This window comes from Chelmon rostratus, chromosome 13 (assembly GCF_017976325.1).
Source record: "Chelmon rostratus isolate fCheRos1 chromosome 13, fCheRos1.pri, whole genome shotgun sequence".
NCBI lineage: Eukaryota > Metazoa > Chordata > Actinopteri > Chaetodontiformes > Chaetodontidae > Chelmon > Chelmon rostratus.
Window position 1 is genome coordinate 24573313 of NC_055670.1, and position 16941 is coordinate 24590253.

Consider the following 16941-nt stretch of genomic DNA (forward strand, 5'->3'; position numbering starts at 1 on the left):
GATGTGTTGTCATGAGCAGGCCAACACTATACAAAGTGGTTAACATTAGCTCCAGCTGCAACATTAAAATGTGTCCAACCCCTGAATGCACAATATCCCATGGCAATAATACTACAATATATAAATTAAACCCAACACACCTGATAGAGGCCGTTCTGTGACTTTTGAAGCCTTACGTGTTGTTTTACGGCAGTCAGTTTTAATATTGTGTTTCTGTGTGCAACCTGTTTTACTTTCTTTACTTTGGTTTAGCGCAGCAGCTGTAGCATGTCTGAATGCATTTGTCTTTCTTCTGAACAACACCAAACCAAAAGTCCTCATTTATGTTTAGTAGTTTTGTCTGTCATGTGATTCTATGTGGTGTTGTAATATTTCAAAGGTTTGACACAGACATTAAAAATAATAATGAGTCGTGCATTTCCTGTAATTTTTCACCTGCAGTGGAGGATCTTTGCTGTGTAATATTCCCCGGCTTGGTTACCAAACAAAAAGGAACAGCTGCCCTGCAGCCCTGAAAGCTTCAGTCTGACTGTGATTCAACTGGTTTGTGCTCATTTAATGGAAAAGGCTCAATAAATAGCTTCATAAAGACTTTCAACTTCATTATCTCACCTTGAAGGCTCAACATCTAGTTTTCAGACCTTCACAGTATCATTTCTGGGCATATTTAGTGCTGCATATTTCTAAATTAATGTTCCAAATAATTAAATCACACAGGTTTATTCTAGCATAGGAAAGTGTACACAGAGAGGGTTCATTTTCTCTCTTCTCTTCACTTCCGCATCCTCACTTTCCCTAAAAACATTAACACTAAATGATTATTTAAAGGCACTGGCATGGACAGGGTTACTTTCGGTGAAATCTACATGAATCACATAATAAATGCTGTTTGTCCGCAACATATCACTGCCTCCTCCAGCGCTGCCCCCGCTGCACTGCTGAATAAAAGGTTCCAGCTAAGATGAAAAAGCCTGGATTGGAATAAACAAAGCATGAATTATGAAGACCGCTTGCTGTCTACTTTTTAAATCAACAAGCTTTAACTATAGGGGCTGGATGTATTTGTTGGTAAATGTGAGTTTGATTATGCGTCCACCCCCTCAAAGAATAACTGCTCCTAAAGAAAAGAAAAACATTAAGAGCTTCAGAAGCTCTTTTTTCCAACTGCAGAGAGCTGCTGAGACGCAGCACCTTTGCAGCTGACAGGAATGCGAGTGAAAGGCTGATCACTCCTGTGACTTAGAAAACTGGCTCCGGTGGACATTCTGAACTGTTAAGCCCGTGAAAAATCGAACAATAAATGAAACTTTATCTAACTCCCCCCCCCCCCCCCCCCAGTCTACAACTGCTGGATAAAGTTAGCCCGGCCCATCTGGTGCAGCAAATGGCCCAACTCACCAGGGAGCAAGGGGAGTGAGAGAGGAGGAGATGGTGAAGGGGGGAAGGAGAAAGAAAGGGGGGTCGGATTGAAAACAGATCAGCAGCCTGAAGATCTCAACACCACCGCATGTCTCTGCTGCAACTGTCGGGTGAACCCGAACCGCCTTCAGTTTCAAACTTTTACGTGAACTCAAGAAAAAAAAAAAAAGCTTTTACGCATCATGTTAGTTTGCTGAAATGCGCGCAAAGCACGCACACGAGAGCGCACCTCCCGGAGAAGATGGATTGTAAGAGAAAGTTAGAGTCGACTTCTGCTGCGCACTGAATCTCTCTCCGGGACAGAGCGGCTGGTAATGCCGTGCAAACTTTGACCGTCTCCAAACTTTTCTTAACTCGGTTCATGGAGTTTCGCGTCAAGTCCGGAGAGGCTTGTTTGCGCGTCGTGCGTTCAGCGGTGGTGCCAGCTCAGTCCTAGTTTACGGGAATCAGACTGCAGGCAAAGTTTTCCTCGGACAAAAAGAGAGTGGAAGAGCCTCGGCGTCGACGTGAAAAGAGAAGGCAGCGAAGGTAAGGAAACTTTGCGCTGATGCTGACAGCAGCGGGTCGGGGAGAGGTCGCTTTATTCTCGCCTTTTGGTTCAGTGTGTTCGTCTTTTCAGCTCTTATATTCACACTTCAGTTCTGTTTAACGTGTTTTCCTGCTGGGTTTCTCCTCTTTTTCTGCTGCTCTGCGTGTCAGCGGCAGATGAGGCTCAGGGCAGCTTCACATCTCATTTGCACTTTGAACTTATCTGACACAGGAATCCAAAAAATTTTTGTCCTGCAACTTGATCCATATGGGAAGAGATGCGATGAGAACGCGCGGCGCCAATCCCTCTGCACAGCTTTCATTAGCTCAACACAAACTGTTGTAACGTTACTGTTTCCACTCAGGTCTGCAGACATTGAAGCTGTTTCATGCTTAAACCTGTGAAATAATAATTAGAATAGAAATACATGAAATTTAATCTCCAACATGGAGAAAAGCGCTTTTCCTGTTTTTTTTCTTTGTAAGGCTTGAATGGAAAAACTATGAAAACAATCACAGTATCACAGGTTGCACTGACGCAGCCGCCCACACTCTCACATTTCCAGCACTTTACTTTTTTAATCTCTTAATGCCACAAAGCAAAGAGACAAACATGAGGAGAGCAGTGGCAGCGTGGACACATTAGCGCCTGTGACAGGACTGTGGGAGATGTGTACTTATTGTTGAAAGATTCAAAGTTTGCTGTTTGCTCTCCAGCCTGAGCAGTCAACAAACACTTGATGCCTTTGTGGGGCCCTCAAGCAGCAATATTTGCTGTTGGCTTTTACCCCTATCTAACAGGCGCTGCTAATGATCTCCAAACTCATGTGTGGACTTATGAGTCCCACTTTTTTGTTAGTTGTTTTGGCCTACATAGAACTGTTTGGTTTTCTCAAAGCTTTTTCCGCATAATTCACATCTTAAAATCAAACATCGGACCCTGTTCTGACGACGGTTTTTGCACGCTGATGAGAAACGGCGAGAAAAGCAAAATTGTGGAAGTTTGAGACGAAGTTTGAAATAAAAGCAGTGCTGGTGATCTTTAATCAGTAAGATTAGTGCATGTGTGTTTTCCGCTTCACATGATGACAGCCCCAGTCAGGGCTGAGGTGATTTGCATGAGAAAAAAAGGAAAAAGTTTTAGTGCATTTGTCCATTGTGAGGAATGAAGAGTTCCAACAGTTAGGGCCTACGGAGAGTGAAAGGAGTAAAGAATGGATGAGCCTATTCAGCTCATTCAGCCTCAGTTCGGGGGCTCCGCTCTGTGGCGTTCAGAGACCCATAGTGGCCATGTCACTTTCATCTCCTCAGCCCAGCCCCTGTGTGCTGTTGTATGAACGCTGCTGTAGCCCCCGTTTTCACACATCGCCTCTGTGCACAGGCCCCACTTTATTGATCTGCTTCCTTTTTTTTTTTTTTTGCCTCTTTTCTGGAAGTCTGCAGAAAATTTAATGAACCAAATACTGGAAAAGGAGTGACTGTGTTGTGTGTGTGTGTGTGTTGGAGGGGTGTAGGCCAAGGAGGAGGAGGAGAGGGTGGGAGAGGAGGAGGAAAGAGGAGGGGGTTTGCAGCTTTTTTTGAAAGCAAATACCGATGAAGTCTAGCGTACAGGGACTGAGAGGAGGGTTGGAGGAGAGGGTGAAGAGGGTGAAGTCTGACTGACTCTGAGGAGGGGGGAGGAGCACCCCACCACCGCCCTCCTCCACCACAGCCACCCACTCCTGCTGAGTAAACTCAAAAGTTGAAAACAGAGAGAGAATGCCTTCAACCCCGAGCCGTCCCGCCGCGACCCTCATTTCACCGAGCTAAGACGCAGCACTGTACCAATGAAGCCGTTCTGCTGCCCGCCGCCGCATCGCAGAGGGGCTGCGTCAGGTGGGGGGCTTCTGAGGCCTCGCTGCTTCGGGTGGAAAATGTTCTGCTGCTAAACATGCTGCAGCAAAGAGTTACCACTAACTTTTCTACAATATACGAACAAACAGAGAGTCTTAGCATTGGTGCACATTTATCAACACGTTCTGTCAGAGTTATTCTGTGGTCTTCCTCAGTTCAACATGTCCCATGTTAGAGTAACTGCATAGAAATCTCAGAGAATGGATGTGTGAATGGATGGAGGTGGTGGAGTAGCATGTATATAAAGAGCTTTTTCAATGTGAAGGCAGGCTGCAGCGTCCTGTCACATTAGTATCTCTGCTTGCTCTGCTCAGGCTTCTTCCTGATGAACACGTGCAGGTGCAACATGGTGAATCCTGCTTTTTGATTCGGAGGGATCAAAGATGGACGGATGAAAGATTTCTCCTTCTGCTCTGTCTCGGCCATCTCACGGCTCATTTGAATTGTGAGGTTGTCGCTCTCTTTTCCTTTAAGAAGAACACAATTGCAAACAGTTCTTCATTCAATCACTTGCAGTTTGAATGAGATCACACGTTTGCAGGATGTGTGTCATGACCAGCGCCTGTGTAAGGCTGCAAGCAATCATTAGGTATATTGATAAGTTTTCCTAATGCTCCTGTTGATAATTTAGCCTAAATTAAGTGGCAGCTAATGATTTTTGTAATTACAAATTGACAATCACAGTTTCCCAAATCTTAGTAGCTTAATAGACGTCAGAAAAAAGTGAGGGGACGTCTTCAGATTTGCCAACAGCACAAAACTCTGAAATGTTTGATTTGAAATGACAAACACAGAAATAGAAGATATCTTTGCAGTGACTGGAAGATGAGAATCTTGCATTTTTGCTTAAAAATGATCAAAATGTTGTTCATTAATTTTCTGTCTATTGATTAATTGTTGTAATCCGCGATGTGATGTTTTAAAGTTGTTCGTTTTGTCCGACCGACAGTGAAGCACCCAGTGAAATTCAAATTAGAATATTCTGAAAAGGAGAAAAGCATCATGTTAGTCACAGCTGAGAATCTCTAAGCAGCAAATGTTTGGTGCTTCTGCTTAATAATTTACTTTAACAAATAATAATTAATGGTAATGAATATTGTGCCGTGGGACCGGCTGTCGCGCCGTCCCCTCGGCTCTGTGAGGCCCGCGGCCCACAGACGACGCCTGTGTTGTGGCCTGAGACTTGCTCATGTGCAGGCATGAATTGATGAGATTTTAATGGCCATTTAGGGGGCTGTAAAAGGCGGCTATGTGTCGAGCGATGCCACCGCGATCCCTCTCAGCCAGCCCGCACTTCAGCTGGAGGGACGAGTGGGAGAGCGGGAGAGAAATGCCCGTTTACATTCATGTGTAGAGCTCTTCACTCTTGGCTTTCGGCATGAGGACGGCACGGGACAATCCCCGCTTGTTTTAACGCCGGTTGTTTCGCTCCCCTCGAGGCGTCCTGTTCATTCTCCCTCAAGTGTGTGAGGTTGAATGGGCTCACATCATATCTGGGTTGCGGGGGGAGAGGAGTTTTGGGAGTGGGGGGGGGTTTGCACATTTCACCCCTCCTGCTTCCCACGTCTTTACACTAGAGCGGCTATGAGTGGGCACTCGAATCCCAGAACAGAAGTGAGGTCAGGCTGGATTGTAGCCCTGCCTTCAAAAGAACACCTCCACACTGTCGGGCCTCGAAAAACACGTCGTTGAGAAACGGGCCTGATGTGCGTTTAACAAGCCGTTTTAAGGGCTGTATGGTAAAATACCTGACAAGCTCCTTACAGGCAGATTGACCTCATCAATCACAGGAGGCGCTCGCCGTCGTCTGAAGCTCGGGCGCACAATTGCAGCGGAAATAGGTTGTTTCAGGAAAACTATATTTCCAAGTCATGCAACCAGGTCTGACAGCCCTCTTCCTGTGACTGTGCCTCTGTCGCTCTTTAGCTGCAGAAGAAGAAGAAGCCTTAGCCAGCTCCATTATCTCCAAAAGGGAGCAAAGCTTCACCAGATCGGCTTTTGTACACAGTGTACTCTGCGTGATGCACGGTGTGTCATCACCGGCACAGTGCGGAGATCATCCCGTCACGTCACGTCCCGGCCAAACTCCTTAACTCACATACTGACTCATCGGAAACCCAATTTCCCAAAAGCATTTCAGCAGTAACATCATCATTGTCTGTCGGCTTACAAAGGAACAATGGTGGTCGCAGCTCAGGGGTCTTCTGGGGAAACCCTGCCCAGTTCACGGGAGGTCAGTTCATTTGTAGGAGGGGGATGGTGGAGCTAATTTCATTATCTCGCACAAGATAAACTCTGGGGACAATGCAGAGTGACAGGTTGTTTTTTTTATCCCAACAGCTTGAATCTTTTTATTTGCCTTCACTTTTCACAGCACAGTCCGTCCACGAGGAGACAGTTAACCTGCTGTTTGTTTTAATGGCGGGGGGGTGCAAAGTGAGGCTCTTCCCGTTTTCCTCCAAACACTCAATGCTTGACTTGAAAACACAATGAAATATCAAGATTAGAGCTTCAGCGATCAGTCGATTAATCAAGGAATTTATATCAGAAACACTTTCGATCATCAATTAATAATTTTGAGTATTTGTTTAAGGAAAACATATTTTCTTGTTCAGTTCTCAATTTCTAGCCTCTCAAATGTGGATTAATCAGGAAAATAACTGACAGATTAATCGATTGTGAAAAAAATTGCAAGTTGCAGCCATTCACAATTTATTCTTTTGCTTATATGACTAAATGAACGAGCTGAGGGTGGAGAAGAAATGGAAGGAGAAAGATGGGAAAAGAGAGGATTACACTTTATCAAATCACCAACTAATGAATTAGTTCATTGATTAGTTAATCAGCAGAAGAAAAAAAAATCTGTCTCGGACGTTTTCGTCAAGTAAAAACATCAAATTTAGTCTCAAATGTGATTAAATGATTGATTCTCTTTCTTTTTACAGTTTAATATCACTGCAGTTTGAATACAGTGATCGTCATGTGCAGGATCATTATGGGATGGCCAGAAAAAGAACACGTCAGTCATGCCGAGGGCTAATGTCGGTCAGGTGTAAAATAACGTGAATTACCTTGAGAAAGGAAGGTGTGCTCCAGTGAAGTCGACACAAAGCAAAGACTGCACTTCTTTCCTTCTGGTTTTAGGATTTAGTGGAGAAGCCCTTCAGATTGGCAGAATTCGTGTTTTCGTCACTTTCCATCATAATTGTTCTTGTTCTTGTAGCAAATTTAATGAATCACTCAGCATCTAAAATGTCTAAATTCAGGATATGGCCGTCCAGGAATGTGAAATGCAGCATTTCAGTCCTGTACGGCCTGTACTGAAGTGGGATTGAGTCGTGGAATATGAGCGTATCCTCGCTCCATCCTCTGGTAAATGAACTTATAAAAAGATGATCAGCTGTTAGTGCCATCAGGAATATGACTGTGAGAAGGAGAAGGATCCTGATTTCCCTTCACTGTATCATCATCACTTCCTCATCAAACACCCAGCAGGCTTGCTGTGTGACTGTGAGCTGATAGACTGACACTGGCTCGCAGACAATGCCGTATTGTCTGCGATGTTTGCCACGGGCCCTAATCTGATGCAGAGGCAGAGATCGGGGTCTATGCAGGGGGAAGCGGGATCTGTTTGTGTTTCTAACTTCGGGGTTTGTGTTGGGAGGGGAAAGGGCAAGGGGTTTGTAAGTTATGATTTACGCTATAGGCCCTCCCACAGCTATAAAGTCGACGCCGCCTCAAGGGCAGGGCGGTTGGGCTCCTTTTCTTACGTTTCCATATGATGGGAGATATTAGATCCCAAATGGCGCTGACTCCACGCCAGGCCACAGTCTCCTCTCAGATAGAAGCTGGAGACGAGAGACAGAGAGAGTCAGAGTCGAGCTCGGGTATAGACACATGTGGTTGTCTTTAGCAACAAGCTCAGCAACCTTCCCCTCCTCCCTCGCATCATCTCCCCGCTCCTCTCCCGGTCTCTCGCTCTGGCTCCGGGCCAAGTTGAGGTTTGCTCATGTTTTGTAATCAGCTCATCAGAGAGAAAGTGGGATGAGAACCGCGCCGGTTACGTGCAGGGCCGCCTTTGCTCGGCTCTTTCACATGCGAGACTTGGTAATGGCGGGCTGCTCTCAGAGTGAACTCGCTGTTGTCAACAGGTGGTCGTAGCATAGCAAAGCATTCCGGGGGGGGGGGGGGGGGTGAAGACAGCAGGAAATCTACATACGTCTCATTCTGGAAAGCTGCATTCATGTGTTTTTAGCAACAAAGTTCTGTTAAAACAACTGAATTTTGAAACGGATGCAACAATATTAACATTAACGTTTCCTGTATCTGGTCCTTGTGGTTTGAAGTGGTTATAATGCAGCTCTTAGTTACTTAGTTACTTTCATTAATGTCAACCTGAGCCAAATTACTTGTAGAGTCTGATTTACCACGAGTCCACACTAAACCAGCTACATCAGAGCAGACAGTTAAAGGAGCTCTCCACTGATTTTACACGTAAAAATCCTCTCAGCTATTTAAACCTACTTTTTGTCCCCTGTTGCTTTCCTTGATTGCCTTTAAAGTTCCTCAATATGGCCAAATGATCTGAAGTAGTAATTGAACTGCAGCACCAGGAACATTTCTCACATTGCTGCGCCCAGATGTTGATCAAATCTCTATTTTATGGCCATGATCTGACGTTTATCACAAAATAAACTGAAATAGGGGTTAACGGTAACACCTGTGTAGTGTGACTGGTCATGGGATGGGCTACAGTTAGCTTCTTGTTGCCTTCCTGACTTCACAGCTTCATAGCTCTCAACCTGTCTGAGCAGGCTTATGTCATACTTTCCCAAAAGGTCAGTTTTCACACTAAAAACACAAAGCCGGTGTTTTAAAATGTATCCACCGTGGAGGCCGAGAAGCTCTGCTATGAGGAAAAGATGCATTTTCAAATTTAGCCAGCTTAGTGTGGACATAATTACAGGAGCTGTGATTAACACAAGCTCTCACCTGGTTACATGCTCTGACAGCTGCTGCCGGCAGGTCACGCTCCCTCACTAACACACACATACGCTGACATCCCCCCGACTTCAAGGGAGGTGCCCCTGCTGTCACCAAAGGCCTGAGATCTGACTCGGACGTAGCAGCAGCTGGCTCGTAAGGGCCGGCAACGTACAACCACAGATGCTTGTCGGCTATCGCAAGCACTTCTGCTTAAGAGGCGAATTCACCACAACAATGTGCAAGTTGCACCACAGTGAAACCTGAGTGCAGCAAATGCCAGCTCTGATTTGGCCAACTCCTTACTCACTGACGTGTAGGCATATCCGCTGTGGTTCTGCACAGGAACACACACACACACAAAGTCTGCCTTGCTTAAGTAGTTGCTGAGGTTATTGACAGCTGAAGCAGTCGAGAATGAGTGCTAACAACACATTTAGGATGAATGACCCAGTCCAAATGCTGGAGAGAGGAAGCAGCGTGCTATGTGGCACCAGTGACAGCTGTGACTATAACATGCAGACACACACACACACACACACCTCCACTACGTGGCTGCAGGGTCAGTTTGGTGCTAATTCAGCTGTGATGTGTCAGCAATAAAAATATTTCAGTTTTCAGCTGAGATTGTTTCTGTCGTTTGGAAGATGAAATGTTTGTAAATATTGAAAAATGTGATTTTTCCAGAGCAAAGCTGACGCATTCAGACTGCTTGTGTTTCAGTTTACATGAGCGTTAGATGAACAGCAGATGCTCACATTTAGCATTTTAGCCACGTTAGCGGCATGGCTGCACTTTGGTCCGGACAAACAAGCGTTCGTGGTTCCCGCAGGATGAAGCCCGATCATTCTGGAGATCCCCTGAATTTCTGTCCAGTGCCACCGCGAGGACGAGGACGTTTGTGTTTTAGTGAGTTGTCTCCGCAATGTTTGGATGAATTTGGCACACATTCATTCCCTCACATGTTGAAATGCTTTCCTATCTCGCCATCATCTGGTCAATATTTCACTCTGTCCTATACTCTGAGTTATGACCACACGCCTGCAAAACTAAGAACATTTCCCCAGTTCCAAGTATGATTAGTGATAAGCGCTAATTAGCAAATATTAGCATGCTAACAGATAAACTAAGACCATGGTAAACATTACACCAGCTAAACCTGGGCTTGTTGGCAAAGTGTTACCATTTAATGCAGTTTAAGATGCATTAGCATAGCCGCAGAGAGACACTTGTGTAGACTCTTGTTGCTCAGTAAATGACTACAGACATTAATTGAAAATCAAAGTTGTTATTCATTAATCTCCTGTCACTTGACTAATTTGTTAATCAGCGAACTGTTCACACATCCTCCGATATCCTGCCGGTGTGTAAATCTCATTTGGAAGTGTATTCTATACTCTTGCATCAGTGTCTGCTCACTCACTGTAGTTATTTGACTCTCTGAGGACTAAAAACCCAAACTGCATCCATGTAGATTCCTCCCTGCCCAGGACTGTGTGTGTAGGCCATGAGCTCCACATCTGTTTTCTGTTGGTTGAGGGAGACGAAGAGATCAACCACAGGATATTGCCTTTACTAGCAGGAAAGGTCAGGTTCAGGGGTGGGGTAGGAACTCATCCAGGGGGCTTTTCTCTGCTGTTTTAGATGCCTTTTATATTACATCAGTTGTTAGATGCTCATTACTCTGTATCTTCTGCAATCCGCTGGATGGTTGGGTTTTGGTAAGGGATTTCAGTCCTCATGTGCAGTCTGCAGATTGTAAAGGTTTGGAACAGAGAGGAGATTAATAAAAACCTGGAATGTGGCCGGGAAAATCTTTGTTTAAAAGCCCTAATTTATATGACTACATGATTAAAAACAGGCCTGACATACAGTATATGAACAATCTTGCTCTGGGTCAATATGATAAATCACTTTGAATTGAAATTTGAATCACCTTCAGGTTAAATTTCCCTTATTTTCTAACTTCACTTAGTTCCTGCATTAAGTGAAGCACTTAAAAGGCTTGCCCAGAGAGAACCTGAACCCTGGTTTGGAAAGCATATTGTGGCAATCCTCTCCTTACCGCTTGACTGACCTGAATCTATACATGTGCGACAGCCTGTAGTGATGTTGTTTCAACCTCTGAATCAGACTAATGGCTAATGTGTTGCTGTCAAACCTCTCACAATCTGCCTCATGACCTTTTAGACCTGAGCGTCAAATCCTCCCAGGGAGACGGTTCTCCAAAGACAAGTGATTCACGCATGGAGAATGTGCCCCGTCCTAGTCCAAACTTGTCTTCTCCCAGAGGTCTTTGAAACTTGCCGTTCATAATCTGTCAACAAAAACATTGTCAGTCTGATATGAAATGCTCTGTGATGCTACTTGAAATTTTGTTAGAGACTTTTTTTTTAGCACGTTTTAGCAGTGGCTGGAATGAGGGGTGTCTGCTCTGAAAAGTGTAGTATTTTTCTCAGAATAAATGATTTTTTGGCCACTTGGGGGCAGTGGAAGCAAGCTTTAAACACAACATTGACATTTTTAAATTGATATGGCTTTAACTTTATAGCCCATCCAGCAGATGCAGAGCAACATTAGTGCTGATTTCTAGTGTGTTTCTGTCTAATATTCATTCTTCCTTTAGCTCCTCTGAGGAAAATGTTTGGCTCTTGAGCTGCTCAGTGTCTAACTTTGTCTGCCTTTTGTTTCTGGGCAGGTGGTGTTCAGTGGGTTTTAGGAGGATTTTCACTAAAAACAGCTGCTTGCGTTGGCGGAAAATGACTCTATGAGAGTAAAGTAAAGCTGCAGACCTTAAAAAACCAAAACAATTAGCTGAAAGATGCTAAAACGCTGCTTGGATTTGAGGGAAACTGCACACAGTTCTTTGTTTGTGTGTAATGTGAATTGTTCAACTCAACTCATAGTGACAGTCATTTGAACCTTTGTTATTTTAGAAATATTGATTCTAGCTGGTTTAGAGGTTTATTACTTCATCTGTCAATAATAAGACATTTGATAAACTTGTGGGAATAATCTCAATATATGGGTGCCATAACATTAAATACAATGTATGACAGTCAACAGAAGCTACAGACCAGTTTTATCCTACACTATAAACTTGAATGGAGTACCAACTCACAAAGGATTACATGGTCTAACATAGGATCTTGGTGTGTAACCAGTCTTGTATTACCCTGATTTCAACGTGATTAGAGCAGAGTTTTCTTTTGCCTCACCATGACCCAAGAGGCCTGTTAATACGTCTTCTCTTCATCCCGACCCAAAAAAAATTCAGAAATCAAAAACTAAAGACATTTAAATGACGGACATTGGCAGGAATACAGTTTCAAATGTGGTAAACCAAAGGTGAAAGTTTCAAAATGTGGTTTAAAAACTAGAGGATGGAATTTGTGAAGAAGTTGTGGTGGGATCGCTGGCTGCCGAAACGCTGACTCGGAGCTGCGCAGCCGGATGGACAGCCAGGAGCTAAACTGAACTGCATGAGCTGCTGGAAAGCTGCGCTGTTTTGTTTCATGTGAAGCTGGGAGCTGAACAGCATTGCTTGATAAATGGCTGGGAGCTAAACTGCACTGCTGGCTTAACTTTATGTGGAGGAGCAGCTGAAGGAGTGTGAGTAATAGGGAAGTGACGATGAAGTGTAAGCCATGAAAGGTGTTGAAATGAGAGTTATGGCGTAAGAACTTATACTGCAAGAGCTCAAGGGTACAGAGGAAGAGTTGAGGTGTCATTCAAGTGTCTTAGCAGGAATAAGAGTAAATCCTTTTTTGTGTGTCACATCAGTTAAGAATCAACCAACTGCAGTTGCTGTAACTGGCTCAGCCTGCTCACATAATAGAGATTAATATCAGAGGCCAGACTCAAACTCAAAGGAATAAATGATGAAACTCTTTGTTTGAGCAGAGTCGAAGGTGTTGAAATAGCAGATACACTTAAAAACGTTTGAGTGTTTGAGATGACACCTGTGCTGTGCCACCTTGATGCTGCTGTGAGATCCAGTATGCAGCGGTCCAGTGGTCTCAGTTCACATATATTTCTTCATTTTGATGTGAAAGCAAATACTGTGGCAGCCTGGAACAAAATTAGCTGCGCTGCCCGAGGAAGCATTTGGTTAGCGAGCCCAGCTCTCATGGAGAGAACATTTGGTACGTTAAATTAAAGGTTTCTCGTGAAGCCGCCGTATAGTAGCGGACAGAGCCTGGCGGAGGCGGTCAGGGCTGCCATGTGAGGGAAAACAGCTGTATTTTGTCTGAATTATGTGAGGAGCGCTCTGGATCCGGATACAACGAAGGTACAACTGTGCCTGTGTGGACTCCCTCACCACCTCCTCCCCTCTGTCCTACACCTGTCCACCTGTAAATTAGATCTGACGCTCCCAGCATTCCTCCTCAGCGTATCATCGTGTTTAGCCTTTTGCCCACTGAGGGTGCAGCTGGAGGAAGGGTTAGGAGCTGCAGCAGTGCATAGACTGAATGAGCTTCCATACGTATGACAGCTTAAAGGACAGGTTTGGACTTTTTCAAGCCCGTCTTTGAAATAGTCATCACTGCAGTCATCCCTCCTCTCCTCCTTTGAGTGTTGTGTGTCAGGCTGTTAATCCATAGATCTGAAGGGAGCTACAGAGTCGAGTCATAATTCTCTGCTGGTTCGTCACAAGAAATCCCTTTCACATTTCAATTAGTCATTTGATCCATTGTCAATATAATAATATTGATTAGAGCTGATATATATATATATTTATATGGTGTTGTGCAAGTTCATACTTCACAAGAGCTAGCTCAAAACCCAAGATCAGAATGGACTGGTTCATGTTAAAGGCTGCAGATCTCCCACAGTGAACTCGAACACCAGTCTATCCTCTTGTTGGGAAGCGAAGCTCCTTCACAACAAGCTGTGGGTTTGATTTAGGCAGAGGAACTTGGTTTTGCCCTTAGTTCATGATTTCTTGTGATCATCAGCGAGTTACTGACGCTCATGTTCGCGTTCATTAGCTGCAAACAGATAAAACAGTCCAATAATTACAATGGGAAAATCGCAATTTGTAATCTAACCAGTCATTAAAGATAATATGAATATAAAAAGTATAAATATATTTCCCTCTGAAATCAAGCTGATAAGGATTAGAAGGACTCCGGCACACTGGAGAAAACACCGATGACAACACTGTAAGCACTAAAGCACTAAAGCAGGGTATAAAATCTGCCAAAGGACACGTCAACATCATGAGATGAAGACACAAAAGTATGTAAAACAACCACATTGTGGCTTTTGATGGTTGTTATGTTGACCTGCATGAGTGTCACCATCAGAAACCTGAGCGGAGAGGTCTGCAGGTGGCATAGGGGCAGGAGACCTCACCTTTCTGTCCCCCCTCTGTTTGCCAAGTGAGCAGAGTGTGGGACAGCAGTTGGTGAGCCTTGTGTGCAAATTCACAGTGTGCACCCATGTAAGTGTGTGTGTTCGTGCATGTGTTTGTGTGCGTGCTGCCAGGAAAGAGAGCCTACCAGCATACGGATCACGCTGACTGAAAGATAGGAAGGAAGAAAGTAAGAAGAGCAAAGCCTGGAAATCTTCAGAATGAGAGGGCCTCTTTTGATGTGTGTTTGCATTCCTTTCAGTGTTGGTGAAAGGGGAGCTGTTGAACGGTAGTGGTGGAGAGGAACACTTGAAACTGATCGAGGCGCTAAGAAAAACACACACCAGGTCTCATAACAAAAGTCTGAGATGGAGGGGGCTGAAGGTAAATTAAGAGCCAGAGGAAGAGGAGTTCAAAGAGAAGACTCGGCACGGAGGTTGTCTCCTTTAAGTCCCAGAAAATCTGCTAATGGAGCAGGATAATTACTGGCCTGGAACGTAAATTCATCAGCAAAGCGACTTTTCAGTTTCAAGATATATGTGCATTTTCTCAGAGAAAACAAGAGATTCTGCCTTGGAAACAAGTGGAATTATCTGAACCTCTTTTGATTTTAGGGCAGACTTTGGCAGAAGAAGAAATAACAGTGACTTTCCCCATTACCTCAGTCTTTTTCCTGTGCCTGGTGTGGTTAAGTGGCATGTCTGGATGGTCCATCAGAGCGAGGGCTGGTGGAGGAAAATCAGGATGTCCAATCTCTGCTAGCTCGACTCTCCTCTGTTAATAATCGCCATCCTGAGCTCAGAAAGCTGACTTTTCCTGCTACGCATTTTCACTATGAATTAAATATAACAATTTGATATTCAGCCAGAACACATGCACCATCTTCCCTGCTGAATTTATGGAATACAAGACATATTTCTTGGCATCTGTGTTCACTTCCAGAAGAGTCAAACCGGATGTCTCGCACTCGGAAAGAAAACAAACACAGAGACACAGATTCTTCACCAAACCTCACTTTGAATGTTTGCGAGATAATTCACTAAAGGCAACGACATTTCTCAATGGAAAAAACATTCAGTTTTGTGGCTGTGTGGCGGGAAGCGACGAGAACAAAGCAGCCTCACTGTAAAACTGGTTTCGGATATGGTTAGTCTCGCCTTACCCAAGGAAGAAAAAAAGCAGCTTTGCATCGACGTGAACTAAATAAATCACTTAAAGCGGTAATCTGCAGGATTCTTGTTTTGGGATTCTGCTACCAGACAGACATCGCTGTGCTGTTTTTGCTCTGCACTTCCCAGAAATCATTTGTAAATCAAACAGTGAAGCTGATCCCGGGGCAGCTTTTCCCTCCGGTTTTAGGTGGTCTGCTCAGCATCACTTACAGATGTATCCTGACAAAAATGGAAGATTTTTTTATGCAACGCTTTTTTGCAAAATGAGAAATCATCATTTGTTGTGTTGGGAGTGTGGTGGCTGTGTGAGTTGGAAGTGGGGGTAATCCTGCCCCGCTATCCGAAGTCCCCAGCCTGTGGTCACATGGCACAAGAGGGTGGGGTAAGGGGAGGGGGGGGTGGGGGGGGGGGGGGGCTTATCCTGTTCGTGCCACAACGGGCTGCCCAGCCAACCAGAAGATGAGAAAAGAAGTGCACCCTTGTTGTTTGTTCGCCTTTGGCCCCTGCCATCTGTCCACTTGGTTCCTGACACCTGTACCAGCCTGTCAGAGCTGGGCTTCCCTGTCATCGGGGGCAACGCGGGTCTGGCCTGTAGGGAGACACCGGTTTGGGGGGGGGGGGGGGGGGGGTAATGTAACAGCTCCACAGAATTAAGGAAAGAGGTGGGTGAGTGGGGGGATCAGGGTGAAGTTGGGGCCACTTTCTGAGGCTGAACAGTTTTACAGTTTTTAGATCTAATAGTCCACTAAACTGCAGCTTCTCATGGATTTTTAGGTAAATGACCTTTACAGGTGCGCGTACCCCAAAACCTCTCCTCATCAGAATATTGGCTCGAGGTTCAGAGGCAATTGAAAAGCAAATAGTTGGCGTGCTGTGAAAGCATGGAAACAGCTATTAATGTGGTGCCAGATGTTCATCAGACAGCGATGTTAAGGGGAGGATTCTCAGTTATTTTTAAGGGGCAGGCTGCTTGGAAGGCAGACCCTGTTGCTGTGAGCGCTGGTGTGTTCATGGGCACATCTTATCTGGGCCAAGAGGGTTCACTACCGAAAAGAGCCTGTTTTCTGGCCAACTGTGAATAAGATAAAAGCCCATGAAAGAGCACATTAAATTCTATCACAAAGGTGATGTCAGAGTGACGGAGTTCTCCGAGACGAGACTTGAGGACATTTTGGCACCAGAAAAAAAAGAAACAGATGCAGCCTAAACCTGTTAGTCACCCACCTCTAATCGGCTTACATTGGCTCGGTGACAGGCGACTGGCACCTCCGAAGGGTCGCAGACACGGCTGCTAATACACACACCTCACAATAAAGGATGACATGTTGGATATCCACATGAAACCAAAAACAGCACTTCACACGTTCGGCTCGCCGCGACCAGATCGCTGAACGTTTGCTTCTTCCTTTCAGTGACGCCATCATTTACATCTTCTCATAGAATATTACAAAGAGCGCGTTTTTAATGTGCTCCTTTCATCCTTCCAGCCAGAAATCACATTTGCTTCCCTGACTTGAGTGGGATTTAATTTCCGGATTGCTGCTTTCAGGGTGTTGTTTGTGTCCTTTGGGCAACAGTCAAGTCATAAAC

At 44.8% G+C, this 16941-nt stretch overlaps 1 protein-coding gene across 1 annotated transcript in view; it reads left to right on the top strand.

The window, feature by feature from the left end:
- Window positions 1-1624: 1624 nt before the first annotated feature.
- Window positions 1625-16941, top strand: part of gli2a (GLI family zinc finger 2a) — a 79493-nt gene continuing 64176 nt past the window's right edge. Inside the window, exon 1 of the mRNA XM_041950930.1 lies at window positions 1625-1947. The gene's annotated coding sequence lies outside the window, so the exon portion shown is untranslated. The remainder of the gene's footprint in view (window positions 1948-16941) is intronic.